General features: G+C 37.5%; 1 pseudogene; it reads right to left on the bottom strand.

Annotated features, from left to right (window-relative positions):
* Positions 1–15,267: 15,267 nt before the first annotated feature.
* On the bottom strand, positions 15,268–15,387 carry LOC129904783 (5S ribosomal RNA; annotated as a pseudogene).
* Positions 15,388–15,820: the final 433 nt, after the last annotated feature.

A 15,820-nucleotide genomic window follows, 5' to 3' on the forward strand; every position in this document is an offset into this window, starting at 1 on the left:
GGTTCTCTCTGAATGTGTATAGATTACCGATAATTGAATAAGATCACCACAAAGAACAAGTATCCAATTCCAAAGATAGATGATTTGGTTGACAAATATCAAGGGGCAAGTTACTTCTCAAAGATCGATCTCCGTTCTAGTTATAATCAACTAAGGGTGAGGAATTGTGATATTCCCAAGACAATATTTTAGATAAGGTATTGTCATTTTGAGTTTGTAGTAATATCATTTGGTTTGACTAATGCTCCCGCTATCTTTATGGATTTGATGAATCATATTTTCAAGCCATACTTGGACATGTTGGTAGTGGTGTTTATTGATGACATCTTAATTTACTCTAGAAATAAGAAAGATCATATGTGATACTTTAGAATTGTGTTGCAAACGTTAAGAGGTAAGTAACTATTTACAAACTTTAGTAAGTGTTAATTTTGGCTAAGGAAGGTGGCATTTCATGGCCATGTAGTGTCCGGTGATGGGATTAAGGTTGATCCTAAGAAAATAGAGATGGTGAAAAATTGGCTTCGACCATTGTCTCATTTAGATATTAGATATTCATTGGGCTTGGTCGATTACTATAGGATATTTGTTGAACGCTTTTCATCTATTTCTTCACCTTTGACTAGGTTGACCCAAAAGAAAGTGTAGTTTCAATGGTCGAATGATATGAGAAGAGTTTCCAAATATTGAGAGAACATCTTATGTCGGCTCCTATTTTGACATTGCCCGAAGGTATGGATGGGTTTGTTGTTTAATGTGATGTCTCATATGTTGGGTCGGATTGTGTTTTGATGTAATATGGTAAGTTAATATCCTATGCCGTAAGTCAACTTAAAGTGCATGAACTAAACTATCCAACGCATGATCTTGAACTTGTGGCGGTTGTGTTTAGTTTGAAAATTTGGAGTGATTATCTTTATGGGATGCACGTATATGTGTTTACCAACCACAATAGCTTGAAATATATGTTTATCCAAAGGGACTTGAACCTTAAGCAAATGAGGTGTCTTGAACTCCAAAAGGACTATGATATGAGTGTGTTGTACCATATAGGTAATTAAAATGTTGTAGCCGATGCTCTTTGTCGGTTGTCCATGAATAGTGTTGCACATTTTGAGGAAGGTAAGAAGGAGTTGGTAAAATATGTTCATAGATTGACACGTTTAGGTGTGCGTTTAGTTGATTGAAGTGATGGGGGTTTTCTTGTACATAATGGTATGAAATCGTCTCTTGTTGTGGATGTTAAGGCCAAACATGACCTTGATCTGGGTTTGATTGTGATAAAGAAGTCGGTGGCTGAAAAAGACCTTGAGGGTTTTACCCAAGGGGGCGACGGGGTACTACGTTACCAAGTTCACTTGTGTGTGGCTAATGTGGATGGACTAAGGGAATTGATATTGAATAATACCCATAGTTCTCTCTATTCAATTCATCCTAGATCCACCAAGATGTACCATGAATTAAGGGAAGTATATTGGTAGAATGGCAAGAAGAAGGACTAGCAGAGTTCATGGATAAGTGTCTGAATTGTCAACAAGATATAGTTGAGCATGAAAACTCCGAGTTTTAGCTTAAGACACTGAAATTCCTACTTGGATGTGGGAAAATGTGAATATGGACTTTGTAATGGGTTTGCCTCGTACTAACAAGAGATATGATTCCATTTGGGTTGTTGTCGGCTCATTTTCTTCCGGTTAAGGCTTCATATGGTGCCAAAGACATTCCTAAGTTGTATATCTGTAAATTAGTAAAGCTTTATGGAGTTCCCAAGTCCATTATATCAGATTGAGGTACTCAATTCAAATTGCATTTTTTGAAGTCGTTCCAAAAAGGTCTTGGCACCAAAGTTAAGATAAGTAGAACTTTTCATCCTCAAACCAATGGACAAGCCAAAAGAACAATCAACCTTTGGATGATATATTGAGAGTGTGTGTGATTGGTTTAAAAGAAAGCTGAGATGAGCATTTGCCATTGATTGAGTTTGCCTACAATAATAGTTATTACTCTATCATCCAAATGACTCCTTTTGAACCTATACATAAAAGAAGATGTAGGTCTCCGGTGGAATCATTTGAAGTGGATGAGATGGCATTGATTGGTACTGATTTTCTAGTTGATGCAATAGAAAAAGTAAGGTTCATAAGAGATGGATTAAAAATTACTCAAAGTCATCAAAAGTCCTATTCAGACACTAGAACAAGAGACCTTGACTTTGATGTGGATGATTGGGTATATTTAAAGGTTCACCTATGAAGGGTGTAACACACCTTGGTATGAAAAGGAAATAGAGTCCTAGATATGTAGGACCTTATGAATATTGAATCTTATTGGCAAAATGGCATATGATTTAGATTTTCCAATTGAGTTGTCCATGGTTCATCCGATATTTTATGTATCATTGTTGAGAAATTTCATGGGTGATTTAAACTGTATTGTTTTATAGGAAAGTGTGAACGTTGAAGAGAATTTGATTTATGAAGAGGTTCCGATGGAAATGATAGAGCGCCAAGTGAAAAGGTTAAGGAATAAAGATGTTGTCTCCTTTCATGGTGTTTTAGAGAAATAACAACTAGAGAGTGATACGTGGGAAGAGAAAATGGATTAAACTCGAGCCTAGGTTACTAAGTTTTTCATGATCAAGTCAATTAAACTCCTACGTTTCAGTTTCATATGTCTTTCATATGCATGTATGTTTGTGAAGTTGGTTTTAAAAGTCGTGATTTAATTTTGAAGATCTCATGGTTTATGCTTTTCTATGTGTCATTGTATTCATGATTGGGTTGCTAGTCCTCATTTCATGTTATTTCTATGCTAAGTTAATCTCATTCGAGGATGAATGGTTCTAAGGGGGAGCTATTGTAAGACCCCAGAAGTCGGAAAGTTAAAGCCAAAGAAAATTTACCAAGACTAGGACTAACTTTAGATTTACGAGTCTTCTTGTGAATCATAATACTTCGTACATATCACGACCTGAATTAGGGCAAGCCATGACATGACGATCGATATTACAAGGGATACCAATCAAGACATCTTAGTATACATCGCCTACATATGAAAAAGACACATGATAAAGAAAGTGGAAGAAATAACTCAAGGGAATGGTTCTAAGGGATAGAATTACTCAATTAATGGCCATACGGACTACGTCAACATTTTGTGTAAACATGCCTCTATTATAGTCTTTGAAAGAGCTTAGGAGAAGCTCCTAGCTCACCCAAAACATAAGAAAAAGTTAAAGTAGCAATGCGAATAAAAAAGTAATATCCTCGATGGAATGAGGACTCACTAACTATTTGATAACTAAGCAACTCTAGCCATGAATAAGATGGTCGTTAATATCTTCCGTCCCTACATTATGAGACAATGTAGGCAAAATATGAATTAGTACATAAAAGATACTAAGTATGTGATAGATGCATGAAAAAGTAATAGGACATAATCAATATTACATAAGATGCATGGCCAACATAATGAGCATGAACAAAGCTTAAGAGCATTTGAAAATGTAAGAAAACTCATGGTCAATTCATATCATAAAACTTCATCATAAGACTCATAGCTTAAACATTAAATTGTGTGGTAAAATACCTTTAACCGACATCTTAAGACCATGCGAGCTACAATATGAAATTCGATGTAACCCTCATCGAGAAGGGGGAGGCTACTTTGCCAGGGTATTGTTATACCCCATACCTTTGTGCTTAGGAACGTCTTCTTAAGCTTCTTGAAAGTTGTCCCATGACCCAGATTATATATAACATGATTAAATAACTCTAAGAAAGGGAGGACGTGATGCCCTTTAAGAGTGAAGGTTGGAAATAAGTCTATAAGGATTTGAAATGAGTTGGAGGCCAAGTAATGAGTCGTAGGACTCGACTTACTTGCGTAAGCTATCAACTTGGATATTTTATGTACTTAATCTATTGGAGTACATGTTTAGCTTATGTAGCAAGGAATACATAGGTTCTTAAAGTAAGATGAGATTACGAACCCATGAAAATAAAGCAAGCAGGTGACAAGTAGGTGACACACCAACTTGGGCTAAGTAGGTGACCCACCTACTTAGGGTGGACCCCACGCTGCGATGTGGCGGCATATGATTGGTTGTATGGCATGAGGTCGCACCCTAAAGGATGACACGTGTCACCCATGGGGGATGCCACGTGTCCCCTTTTAAGGAAACATATATATATATATATACATGTGTATTGCTGATCAACATCATTTTCAGCATCTTAGCCTTAGAAAAAGTTTAGAGAAAAGCTAGAGAGCAAGAATAAGGGAGCTACGGCTAGGGTTCTTCCAAGTTAAGTTTCCTGACTTCTTTCCGTAAATTAATAATTTAAGATATCCTACGATAATATGATGGAGTTTAACAACATAAAATTTATTGTTAGGGCAAAGAGGAGGTTTTTGTTCTTGTTAATAGACCCATTTTTGAATGATACTGCTGTTAGTAAAATAAGTATAAATCCTTGTGTAAGGCTTCATTTTAAGTGATTAAAGATGTTTTGGATAGATATTTCACAGGGATATAAGTTTCATTTAGCCTCTAAAACCCATTTTGGATTGTCTCTACTCAAAAAAGGGTGATAAAGTATGGGGGAGGTGCTGCCCAGATTTTGTTTTGGAAATCCTACACAGATTGCCGTTTGTATTTTGGGAATATCTTTTTGTACAAAATTGCGGTAGGGGTGATTTGAAATTTTATCGACCTTAAGACACATTTCTATAACTTTACTTCAGGCCACAAATCCTGTTTCCCTCAATTACCCCTTCAAAACTAAGTGACAATATAAGACAGTAGGCTATTCGGAATTCACGTTTTGATAGTTTTGGTGAGTTTGATAAGTTTAACGTAAGGTAACTTCTCTCCTTTTAATTTGGAGTATATGATGTTGTTATTAAGTGTATTACACGTCGTGTAGGTTGCTGTAAATATGAAAATTCCATAAATATGCTTGACGTTAGGAACAATTTAAATTGGAGTCGTTATAATTAAATTGAAGTCGGGTAAGGTGTTGCGCTTTTGGTGCTGAGGCTGTAGGTGGTGTGGTGATATATTGTAGAGCCTAAAAGTGTTCAAAAATACATGTAGGTTCTTCTGGTTGCAGCCACACGACCCTACGCTTCGTACGGTTAATGGTTTTATGAAATAGAGACTAAAAACCCTATTTTGGATATCGTAATTTTGAGCGAGTCGATTGGAGTTTGTATTGTGTACTGTTGATGTAAATTGCTTATATATATATGTTGTAGGGTGTTGTTTTGGGTTGGCTACAGTGATTAGGGACGTAATTGGAAATTCGGATTGGGCATGTTATAGAGGAGATGTTGCCCAAATTCCGTTAACTTCTTAAATAACTAATAGACTAGTCGAGACTAGTCGAGGAAGGCGAATAAGGAATTGGTTCCTATGGATAGTTAGTAACAGAATTAAAAGTTGGAAAGTCAAAGATTATTAATACTAGTATTACCTTCATGTTAAATAAGTTTAGAGGACTACCAGACAAGCCGAGTTCAAAGAAATCGATAAGAGGTATGTGAAGCTACCCTTTCTTCTCTTTTGGCATGTCTTAGATGTAAGTATTATGTATGTGAAATTGGGAGTTATTCCATTCTTAAAGTTTCGAGTACAGTTCATAATTATTATCTACTTCATGATGGTGGAACTCCTGCAATAGTCAAACTATTTCCTTTTTAAGGTTTTTTTATATGATAAAAGGTAATGTATGCAAAGCCAATTCTTTCTCTTCTTTTGGCATGTTTTCAAGTTAAGTAGTGAATGATATGAACTTGAGGGTAAATATACTCACAAATACCAAGTGTAATTCACGACCCTGATTTAGTTCTTAATGAAAGCACTCTTACAGTGATTAAACTAGGACCTCTCAAGCCTTCCATACGTTAGGAAGTCAGGAGTACGTAAAGTCTATCCTTCTTTTCTATTAGCATATCTCAGTCCTAACTGGATTGTAGTATGTAATGTGGGAATAATTCCATTCATAGAACCCTGAGTATGGTTCGTCAATCTTATTCACTTCACGATATTAGACCTCCTGCGATAGTTGAGTTATGGGCTTGTTAGTCTTCTACCTAGCAAAAAGTACTACACATGAAACCTATCCCTTCCTTCTTTTTAAACAGTAGGATGTAAGTGAAGCGATATATGGTATTACTTAGAGGTGATCCCATTTATAGGTTTTGGGTATAAATCATGACTTGTAATCACTTTTTGAGGTTAGGATTCTTAAAGTGGTGAAACTCTTATTCCTCGACCCTTCTATTAGCTGAGTAATGATTGGATGTGTAAACTCTTATACTTAGAGACTCTTTGACACATCTTATGATAATATTCGGGAGATGGTTATTACGTTACCATGTTTTGTATGCACGTATATGCATTATTATACATATAGGGATAGGGTCATAGGTTCTTAGGCACTAATGTGTTATATGTATAGAGATTGGGCCGTACCTTCCTCAGCACTAACATGTTATATGTATAAGGATCGATCCATACGTTCCACGGCACTAACGTATTATATATATGGATCGGGTCGAACGCTCCTCAGCACTAACATATTATATATGTAGGGATCGGTTCGGATGTTCCTCAGCACTAACCTATCATATCTATATGGATTGGGCTATACGTCCCACAACGCTAATAATATGCATATGCCCATGATGATAAACTGATACATTTGTAACGTTGGGTCCCCAAGTGGGCCAGATATGGTATGTGAAAATGATATACATGACCATATTTTGTAAGGTGCATGTATAGTACCTTATTAAATGCTATACTTGATTTACTGCATGCCTATGTCAGTTGTTATCTCAGTTACGTTATACTTATATACTCAGTACATATGTCGTACAGACCCCCTTTATTTGGGGGGCTACATTTCATATCTTCAGGTACAGACACAGGTTTTGCGAGTCCGCCAACTTAGCATTCCACTCAGCTAGTTTGGAAGAAGCTCCATTGATTTGGAGAAAAGTTGTAGTACCAAACCTCTAATGTATATATTTGTTTATTCAGGGGTACGACAGGGGTCCTGTCCCGCCATATGTTACTATTAATATTCTTAGAGGTGTATGGACATATGTATGGGTTATACGTGTAAGTTCTGTTCAGTTATATCTACATGATGTATTGTAAATATTAAGATACTATGGCAACCTTGTCGTCTTGCACGCCCTTTCATGAGAAGATGCAAATGAAAGAGGCTACAAACATGGAAATGCTATGACCCACTGGGTTCTTATGTATAGTTCTTATATTGATCATTACATCCGCTAGATATGTATATGGGGCCCAAGGTCGGACACTAGTCGTGGCCCACGGGGTTGGGTCTTGATAGGTATACTCCATCATGGTATTCAACTCAACCTAACTAAGTTGTGCTATATGTGAATCCACTAGCTAGGCCATTAAGGCAACCTACGTGGATAATGTAGTTTGGGACTTTATGTTGCCACTAGAATTCTCTTGGGTAACTAACTGCGTTACTAGAACGAACTCCACCTATAAATCCTCCCGGTGCTTAGTCAATATTCCAATGAAATGCATTAAAACATGATCATATACATTATAGGGAATGATAGTAATTACCTATCAAGGCATCTTTACGAAACATTTTAGGAATAGCTCATTAACTTTAGTGATTTATAAGAATCCATCACTTTAGTGAGAGTTGACCTTATCACCATATTTAAATATGATTGTGAGAGAATTGTACTTATCGCACTATAATAACCTTCTTTTATCAAAATTGATCATCATCATAGCTTCATCATTAAATCATAATATCAACTTTAAATCATAGAATTTGCGTGAAAATCATTCAACTCATAATCAACTCATGAAAATTATTTTTAACTTCGTAATCATAACTTAGAAATATATTTATGCATGGACATTTATAATTTAACTTAAAATTATGCAATTCATATGAAACCATGCTTATAAAGGTCATTGATAATCATCTAAAACAAAATTAAAATAACCCAATACAATTCATCATTACTAGGGTTCAAAACCAATGAAATCTAAAGAGATTTTTGAGAAAAATCTCGGGACTCCATGGGTGAAAGGAACCCATGGATAAATTCCCACATACATTGATTTAAATTACTTAGAATTGAGAAGAAACCTTGAAGAAAATTTGAAACCCTAGCTTCTTTCTTGGAGAAGAATCCTTGAGACAATTATGTTCTTGCCTTAGAGAAATTTAAAAAGTGATTTAGAATGAGGGAATTTCAAAGGATTGGGTAGATATAGGCTTGAACTTAGCCATAATTGTGTCTAGGATTATTGAACCAAACTTGAGAAATGACACAAATATCCCTCATTAAAAAATTAGATTTTGACCCTATGAGTCATAGTAAAGATGACGAGTCATCCCACATGTTTTTAGAAAGACTCAGAAAATCAAGTCTATGAAGATTGTCTCTATGAGTCATTATAACGACTCATCAACTTTCTACCAGTCGTAGACTCAATCCATCCTGCAAGTCCAATTTTCCTGAGAATTGAGAGACTTTAAAGTTTGCATACAAGTTGTTTGTACAACTCCCCCTAATGACAATGAGTTGTAATGTACATTCATCCTACAGGTTTTGAAACCTGTAGACTTGAGGGTCTCTGAACTTTTAAAATGAGTTATCCTTATGACTGGTCAATAGGAAGACAACTCATCCTGTTGAGTCGTAGGACCTCAGCTGAGAATAATTCGGGGCATGTGAAAAAGAGTCCTTCTACCACTCATCTGTATGATTTGTAGAATTCTCTACGAGTTGTAGGTTGAGTCATAATATTGAGTCCAGTACAAATTTTGAGTAATTTCATCTTGGTTCCAACTTTATGACTTTTGGGGTCTTGAAAGGCTATTAGGTTTCTTGGAAGGATCGTAAGCCTCTAAAGTTTCTTAAGGCTTCCTAAAGTTTCTTAAAACTTCTTAAAGCTTCTTAAGACTCCTTAAGAACTCTTAATCTCTTAAAAGTGTCCATATGATCCGGATAATCTATAACGCTACAAAATAACTCTAAGAAAGGGGGAATGAGATACCTCATAATAGAAAAGATGGGGAATAGAGTTGTCAGAATTTGGAAGATGTTGGAGAATAAATAATGAGTCATAGGACTCGGCTTACTTACGTAAGCTACCAACTTGGAAAGCTTACATGCTTAAGTTACTCAAGTACATACCAAGCTTACGTAGCAAGGAATACATAGGTTCGTAAAGTAAGACAAGATTACGAACCCACCAGGGAGAAAAAAAGGTGCCATGTGGAAGAATGAGGGAGTGCCACATAGTAGCAGCATGCCACATGGCAGCCTATGGTTGGAGGTGTGGTGTGTTGGCCCTATAAGGTCTTGACACGTGTCACCACGTACGGGTTGACATGTGTCACCCCTAAAAGTGGCCTATATATATATTTTATGAATTTATTTCGTACTTATACTCTAGTCATTATTTTCAAGAGACTTCTAGAGACAAAAATAAGAGAAGAGAAATCTAGAAAAAGAGACAGGAGAAACCTTAAACTTGAGAAAGAGAGCCACAGATTTGGAGCCAAAAAAGGGTAAGTTCTCCAATTTTGTTCCATGCATTAATTACATAGGATATAACATGGTTGTATGAAGGGTTTATTAATGTAAATTTATGGTTTGGAGCAGCACCAAAACTTTAGCAAGCAGCCACAAGGTTTTGGGCGCGCTAAGGGAACATCAGAGGCAAGTTTCGACGAGTTTGATGAGTTTCGGGAAAGGTAAGGGTTTCTCTTTCAAATTAGATTTTATGATGTTGTTGTAAGGTATTTAAATGTCTTAAATAAGATTTTAAGTGGAAAAATTTAATAAGGATGCTAGACGCTAGAAACAAACTAAGTTAAAGTCGTAGTAGCTAAATCGAAGTTGCGTAGTGTGTTATCGTTGTTGTGCTGCGGTTTTAGCTGGTTGGGTTGTGTGTTTCAGGGATGTAAAGTGTTTTAAAAAGGGTGTGGTTTCTTCTGGTTGCAGCCACACGACCCTCCATTTGGTATGATTACAGATTTTGCAAAATAAAGATTTAAAAACTCTATTTTGGTATCATAGTTTGGAGCTAGTTGTTTGGAGCTCTTATTGTGTAATGTTGAACTGATTTACTTGTAAATATTCTGCTGGTTGTTGTTGTTAGTATGGTTGTTGATGTTTTGGCCCAGTCAAAATCTAAGAGATGTTGAAGTTATAGGGGAAATGCTACCCGATTTTTGGTAGCTTCGGAAGTAGTAACAAACTAGTCGAGGGTAATGGATAGGAAATGACTCCTGTAAGTACTTGGTTGTAGAGTGGGATATTGGAAAATGAAAGGCTATTAAGCTTAGTATTACTTTCATGTCAAATAGGTTAAGGAGGTATCAAGACAAGCCGGATTTCGATTAATCCTTGAAAAGGTATGTGAAGCTTTCTCTTGGCATGTTTTGGCACAAGTATGTAAAGATACCCTTCTTCCATCTTGATAGGTATTTGACATAAGTACAATGTTGTAATGCTATAATTAATCACCGATTCCCATCATGGGTCGGGTACGTTATATGATGGTATGGTAAAGCAATGAGAAAGTTATGATAACAAGTTCATGACGGACCGGGTACGATGTATGTATATAATGACTCTATGAGGGAAAGTAGAGGGTATGTAAAGTTTGTCTTATTTCTTATTTTGGCATGACCCATAGAAAGCCAACGGACGAAGAATGCACAAACTCTACAGGAAGCTCTTATTCTTAAGTACACTAGGATGGCTAACGTTTTTAATTTCCTATAACATATGTCCTTTTGCCTCGATTCATGTGAAAGTGTCCAACCATCCTAAGTCGGTATAATTTATGTTGTGGTATAAAGCATGACTCTTATTCACTCCTTTAAGCTAAAACTCTTCCAATAATTAAACTATGGCTTCTCAAGTTTTTCTATACCTTGGGAAGTAGTAAGTAGGTAAAGTTAATCTTTTTTTTGGCATGAACTTTATGAAACAAATAGACGAAGTATATGTGATCCCCAGGAAGCCCCCATTCTCAAAGCCACTAAGATGGCCATTTTCTTGACTTCCAAAAGATATTTTATTATGCCTTGATACAAGTAGATGATTCCAAAAGTGCTACTTTGATGCAAACCATAATGACACTCCAAAGGTACTTGTTATGGCTATTGTCTTAATTTTTGAATGATAGTTCATTTTGATTATTTCAAAAAGTCTCCAATGATGGTTTAAATTGCATATGGTTACTAACTACTCTACTCGTTTATACCGTAACCCTTCTATCACTGAGTCCCGGGTCGGGTATGAAATAATGCGTAGTTCACTGCATATCCACCGAGTCCTTCATTAAAGGGCCAGTACATTATATAAAGACATGGTAATGCAATGACATGATCCACTCACCGAGTCTCTCACTAGAAGGCCGGGTACATATGTATATATGTGAGGATGTGATATGATAAGGTGGAAATAGCACCGGGCCTATGCTGGTCCTACAGTTATGATTCATCGAGCCCCTAAAAGGCCTGGTTACATTATATATATGAGCATGCATGTTTGCTTATAATTTAAAAGTACAAGTACAGTGCCTTCTTAAGTATCACATTTATTTCCCTGACTCTCTCTATTTCATATATGTTTTCAGTTATGCTTTATATACTCAGTACATATGTCGTACTGACCATCCTCTCTCAGGGGTGGGGGCTGTATTCATGCCCGAAGGTACAGACTCACACCTTGAGGATCTACTAGCCTAGGTGTCCCAATCAGCAATTTAAAAGTGCTCCATCGTGCTGGGGCCTAGTTTTGGTACTAACCCTCGAAGCATGTATTAATTTGTTCATGGGTACGACGGGGAACCTGTCCTACCTTATGTTATCATTATACTCTTAGAGGTCTGTAGATATGTGTGTGGGTTGTAAATGGGTTATATAGGTATGTATGTACAGTCATGCGGATATGGTTTATGTTTTGGGGGACATTTTCCCCTGTCGTGATCACCATGCTGGCTAAGGTGTTATCTAGTATATTTATACACTGTGACTCAAACAGGGGACAAGTTTGCTTATAACTAGCAAGGGTATATATGTTTCCAGTTAGAGCACCCTTCACATCCAATGGGGTTTGATCATGACAAAAGTGATATCAGAGCGGTACTTCCTAGGAATGGCTACAAATCATATCTAGTAGAGTCTTGTTTATCGGTGTGTGGTGCACCCCATCTATAAACAGGAGGATACAGGATATTTAGGATGTTACCTTTCTTTCTTGTCTTAAATCGTGCAATAGAACTATCTATTAGGATAATCCCTCCATAGCATATTACTATGTGTGCAGCCATACCTATAAAAAAAGCTTGTTTTTGACCCCTTTTCTTGTAGGTGGGTACAGACGGTGTTGGAAAATGAAGAGTTCATCTATAAACAATAGAGGGGGTGCAGAGAAGGCCCTCGGGATACACACGGGACCTTAAGATCCAGTACCAACCAAGCGGAGCACCAGTTATTCGATCGAGTCTAATCCCTCCGAAAACCCTTAGTATGTTATGGAGACCGATCCCTCAAAGGGCCCAACGACAGAGTCCCCAGAGTATTTGAAAACCAGGGAAGTTGTTCTGGAAGCCACACCAGCTGCTCTCATGACAGAGCACTATGTCCGGCCGGCTTCCACAGTAAGTGTTATGGCATATTGGTGCCCTTTATCTTGGTCGTCGGTGAACCAGGAATTACGTGGCTATCGATGTCTTTCCAATACAAGCAATGAAGATGATGAGGGACAGACAAGCAAGTGGTAACCGGATGGAGATGGGGAGCATACTTCACCTTCTAGGTCAGCGGGTCAAACTGGGACTGATCGACTATAGGTATAGGAGGGTGATAGGTATAGTTTTGTTGGCTATATGGAGAAATTTGTTAGTTTTTGTTTTGTTTAATGTAGGAAGCCGTGTGTTGATATAAACTGAGATGCTATAAACACATGAACATATTGGCCTTGTGAGGCGTTATAGTTGTGATATAGTATGATATGGATGTATATATATGTTGGCCTCACATGGTATTGTTGGTAATTCCTGAGTGCAGGTTCAGGATAAGAAGGAATATAGAGGAAAGTCTGCCGAATTGTTTTCTAAATAAAAGGGGAATGAGCTATAGGTTCATCATACAGCTTTGAAGTGGATACTGAGTGCCCTTACTATGATAAACTAAAGCCGGAGGGGTACTCTCCGTGTTGTTGGTAAGGGCCTCGTGTTGTTGGTAAGGGCCCCCCATGTTTATTTAGGAAGTCTTAAGTTGAAAGAGAACTCCTGTTGCGGGAGGGGGGGGGAGTGTCCATCAATTGGGGTCCACTCCTGTGGGAAGGTAAAGAACCATTAACCATTAGTGGTGAACTAGATAAGTTGCTCACGACTTAAGAATGAAACTAGAGGGAAACCGTAAGAATTAAATGCTAAGAAGTACCGTGATACTTATTGGATTTTAATTTCCTTCTAGTAGTGGTCAAAGGACGCTTTATGGTAACCTTTTATTGGTTCTTAAGCGACTGAAGCAATCAATGGATGGAAGACATGAGCTGATGGGCTGTCCATAGCCATGTGTATCATATATTGGGTAACATATTAAGGATTTAGAAGAGTCAGTTATACTAGAAATGATTTTCCCATGGGTTATAGGAGTAATATGAAAACCCTCGAGCACAAAATGACCATGAATGGGAAGAATAGGAGGACTACTATAGGGAACACTCAAGATAGACGTGATCGACTAAGTACAGGTATCGGACAGAAAGGGAGATAGATGGCTACGAGCTGAAGGTGTAGCACAAAAAGGCGAGAAGACAAGACTACTATTAAAGTAAAATTCACATGAGGCTAAAGAGGATAGGAAGTTAGTCTCAGATACCCGACAAGGATAAAAGCAGATGAGAAGTAAAGAGGTATGATGAATATGGGAATCCATCGGGGGGGGGGGAATAGTAAGACCCCTTAAGGATGAGAAAGGTAGCTCTACAAGACCATTGATGTATTATGAGTCTAGTAAGAGGAACAAGTGGTATCCACTGGGACGAGGATAATGTCATAGAAAAGTTAGAAATACAAGCCACTGGAGTACAAGTGCTCCCGAATGGAGAAGTTGAAACAATTATGGGCGCTAGCAAATCATCGATGGGGAAGAAAGGAATGTGGTTTTGAACAAACTACTACATCAATTATATGACTCGAGAACTAGTGTTGGGCCTATATTGGATATTAGTTATCGAGAATTCTAAGCACCCCATGGTGGTATTAAGGTTTCTGCATGGGTAACTTAAAGTATTGATGGTCTAATAAAAGGTGCAGATATGGTACAGTATGTCAAAGGTGTTGGGGAAAAATCATATGCGTATGAATAGTTGAAAATAAGTAGAGGATGACATGAGTACACCCTAAAGGGGGAAGTGGACAATAGAAGTACAAGTGTGGGATAAAGTTAATTAACACTATCACAAGTTAACAAGAATGCTTAAACTTGAAACGAGATTCCATGCAGGCACGAGGTACCAAGGGCTATAAGCCAGTAATAAATGAATAGAAGCTATGATATCTGAGGCCGGGCGGAGACCCATTGGCAGATATCCGAATGGATGGGTGCATACAAAAAGGGGTGGATACAATAAGACGGTAAGACTGAGCGATCTAAGGATTGTGTAAAAGGTAGTAAGGCCATGTTGAGTAAAGAATAGTATATGGAAACAAAGTGGGTGGTCGCTGATATATGACATACCAGTAGTAAGGAAAAAAAGAAGAGAGAATCTCCTATGATAGAAAATGAGGAGATCAAGGAAAACCTGAAGGAAAAAAAGGGATAGGATAGAATAATGTTAGTGTGAGCAAGTTCTAGTGCGAAGGTATTATGTAAAGCGAGATGAACCAGGAAACAAAAAGACTGCATCTACCTCATATAGGTTGTATAAAAGTAGTGGTGCAACCTATGAATATATACATATAGAATAAGACCAAGCGGAGAAGTACATGATGAAAAGGTGTTATGATATTTTGGAGGCATTACAAAGAGATACAAAGAGAAGTTAAATCAAATGACCAAAAAGGACAAGGTCATGATGGAACTAAATATCTAACCCAATACCAGTTGTAAGATAAAAGAGAAAAGGGCAAGGAGAAACATGAATACTAGCGAGATGATGCTAAGGTAAATCTTGGGCTAAGTTGAGTACCTTGCACATTATTGCAAGGATTGCAATGAAACGTGACCCGAGGACTTCCTGGAGGGGTCACCCATCCTAGTACTACTCTCTCCCAAGCACGCTTAACTTCAAAATTCTGGTGGGATCTGGTGCGTTAGTGCTGGTATGATCGCACGAGATGGAAGAATTCGAACTAGCGGCGAAGCAACGACATAAGATTATGTACCTAGAGTGTTATAAGTTATGTTAAGGGAATTGTAAAAGGGCTTAAGCAAAATAAGCAGGATTAGCTGATTACTAACAGATGACGCACATGTATGCCACAGTTCTTTAATATAATACCAATTAATAATAGGCAAACCATGGAATGTTATCCGCAGATTAACAATATTAGCCTATGCTCCTTCAATCAAAGACTACCTGCTAAGCCAAAAAGGTATGAAATTATAGGTTAAGAGGGTGGTAGGATCTTATGGAGTCCCCAGAGCTATTTTCTCAGATGAAGGAGCCCAAGTTACAATTAACTACCAAACATCAGTCCACGAAGAGATTAGGAAGACAGATAGGTCTTCGTACACCATTTTACCCTCAGACTGATGGTTAGATTAAG

Source organism: Solanum dulcamara, chromosome 1 (genome assembly GCF_947179165.1).
Source record: "Solanum dulcamara chromosome 1, daSolDulc1.2, whole genome shotgun sequence".
NCBI classification, from domain to species: domain Eukaryota; kingdom Viridiplantae; phylum Streptophyta; class Magnoliopsida; order Solanales; family Solanaceae; genus Solanum; species Solanum dulcamara.